This window comes from Etheostoma cragini, chromosome 12 (assembly GCF_013103735.1).
Source record: "Etheostoma cragini isolate CJK2018 chromosome 12, CSU_Ecrag_1.0, whole genome shotgun sequence".
In the NCBI taxonomy this organism is placed as follows: domain Eukaryota; kingdom Metazoa; phylum Chordata; class Actinopteri; order Perciformes; family Percidae; genus Etheostoma; species Etheostoma cragini.
Genome location: NC_048418.1, coordinates 1,171,767 through 1,174,191, shown reverse-complemented (window position 1 = coordinate 1,174,191; position 2,425 = coordinate 1,171,767). Strand labels below are relative to the sequence as shown.

General features: G+C 44.8%; 1 long non-coding RNA gene across 1 annotated transcript; it reads left to right on the top strand.

Annotated features, from left to right (window-relative positions):
• The first annotated feature begins 553 nt into the window (after positions 1 to 553).
• On the top strand, positions 554 to 1,399 carry LOC117954681. The gene is made up of 2 exons (XR_004658871.1): positions 554 to 638; positions 1,336 to 1,399. It is a non-coding gene; the product is annotated as an uncharacterized LOC117954681 (long non-coding RNA).
• The last annotated feature ends 1,026 nt before the right edge of the window (positions 1,400 to 2,425 follow it).

Here is a 2,425-nt window from a genome sequence, read left to right as displayed (position 1 = left end):
TCATCTCAAGAGTCTTAAGTGTGAAGATATTTTGTCAAAGCACCAATAATCAACCCTAGAATATCAACGCAATATCGACATCGAGGTATTTGGTCTAGAATATCACGATATCGGATACTCTCCACATCGCCCTACATTAAGCTCCTATTAGACGTGGGAAGTCACGTCTACAGCTGTTTGTGGGTCTTTAACCCTTGTGTTGCCTTCCTGCCGACCGTGCAACGTTTTGGGTTTTCTGGGGAACAATCTTAAATTAAATGATTGTTTTTCCTCAATATTTCGGTCGTCTTTTTTCGACCATTTTGTCTCTTTCTCGATGTTTTAGTCCCTTTTTTTCTGAGCTTTTGAAGCTTTTTTCAACTTTATTTTATAAAAGAAATTTTTTTTCTTTTTTCTGATGAATAGCAACCTTTTTGAAAGTGGGTCAAATTGACCCGAGGAGAACAGGAGGGTTAAACCCAAAAAGCTTATAAAACTCCGCTAGTGTTGAGCTGATTGAAGCGGTTGGGTTGCCATGACGTCACAGCTGTTGACTGACATCTTCTTCTCTCGCAGATACTGTGACGACAGCCACGTCTGGTACGAACAACACACGTCGGAGGTGTGTCGGCGGGTCCGGAGAGTCTCCTTCTCCAGAAGTAAGAGTCAAGGCGCTGACAAAAAACAAAACCCTAACCCACACACACACGCACACACACACACACACACACACACACACACACACACACACACACACACACACACACACACACCCAGCAGTACTAGACTTTGTCATGTCGCTTTTTGACCATTTGTTTGTAATGTTTTCATTTATTTTTCAGCAAAAGTCACGGAATTAAGCAAATCACACACATACACACACACACACACACACACTCCCTCACATGCAAGCACTCACACACACAGACGCGCACACTTACACACTCACACACAAACACACACACACACTCTTTCTCTCTCACACACACACACTCACACACACACTCACGCACAGGCGCACACTCACACACACACACACACTCGCGCACACAATCACACACACACACACACTCACACACATCGTTACTGGACTTTGTCATGTGGCTTTTTGACCATTTTAGTAGATTTTTTTTTGTAATTTTCATCTCTTATTTCACATTTTTCAATTTTTTTTCCTCTTGAATTTCTGCTCCGAGTGTCGCATGAGTGAAAAACAGTTCCCCGTCTACGATTGACAAAATTAATCGTGATCCTAAATCAATAAGCGGGCCTTGAGTCTGACCTAGAGTCTGACCCACGTGGTCTAAAGTCCCAGCTGACAGCATGTTAACCGCCCTCTCCCCCGCCCCCCCACAGATCTGAAACAGAGATGCCTGACTAAGATGTGCAGCAAGCCGTGACCAGAGGGGAGACAAAGGAGCCGCTCATCATCCCGGGAGGACGGGACGCGAACCTACAAACTACAGCTGAGTGCACCTGTGGAACATCTGGAGAACGTATGGGGGACACAATCTGGATGGACATCGGAAAATACGTTTTCATGCATTTCTGGTGTTTTTTAGTTTTTAGGGCCAAGAAGACTAAATGTGAGACTCAAACCGGACTCGGAAATCTGGAAATCTGGAATACTGAAACTGAAAGTTCTGGTCCTCGACTATTTATGAAAATTATATTGGAACAAGGGATGCACCGAATCCAGGATCCAGTGTTGGAATTCGGCCGAATATCGGGCTTTTTGACGTAGTTCGGTTTCTGCGATATCACGTTCTACTCTCAATGTCACGTTCTTGCGATATCACGTTCTTCTCTCAATGTCATGTTCTTGCGATATCACGTTCTTCTCTCAATGTCACGTTCTTGCGATATCACGTTCTTCTCTCAATGTCACGTTCTTGCGATATCACGTTCTGCCGAACGTTACAATTCTTTTCCACCGATCCCTACGCTAGCACTAGGCGAATACGCTGGTCGGCGCCACCGTTACGTAGATGCAGCGCCCAGCGCAGTAGGCCGTGAGAAAGTAGAAAGGGAAGTCGTGAGTGGAAGAATTGATGTTAGGCAGAACTTTGAGTCAAAAGAAGGCGATTCATATTCGTATTCATTCATTCAAGTCGAGCCACGTCTTCAATCTGCAACGCCGGTTTGTCTCGTGGTGGCGAGGACTCCAAACCGTGGCCGCTTGGTCTTGGCCCGTGTCGGGCTACAATTTAGATTAGATTCAACTTTAACACGTTCTTCTTGTGATGACAAGTTCTCGCAATGACACGTTCGTCTTGCAACATTATGTTCTTGCGATAACGCATTCCTGCGATATCACGTTGTCGTGATAACACGTTCTCACAATATCACATTCTTCTCTCAATGTCATGTTCTTGCGATATCACGTTCTTCTCTCAATGTCACGTTCTTGCGATATCACGTTCCTCTCTCAATGTCACGTTCTTGC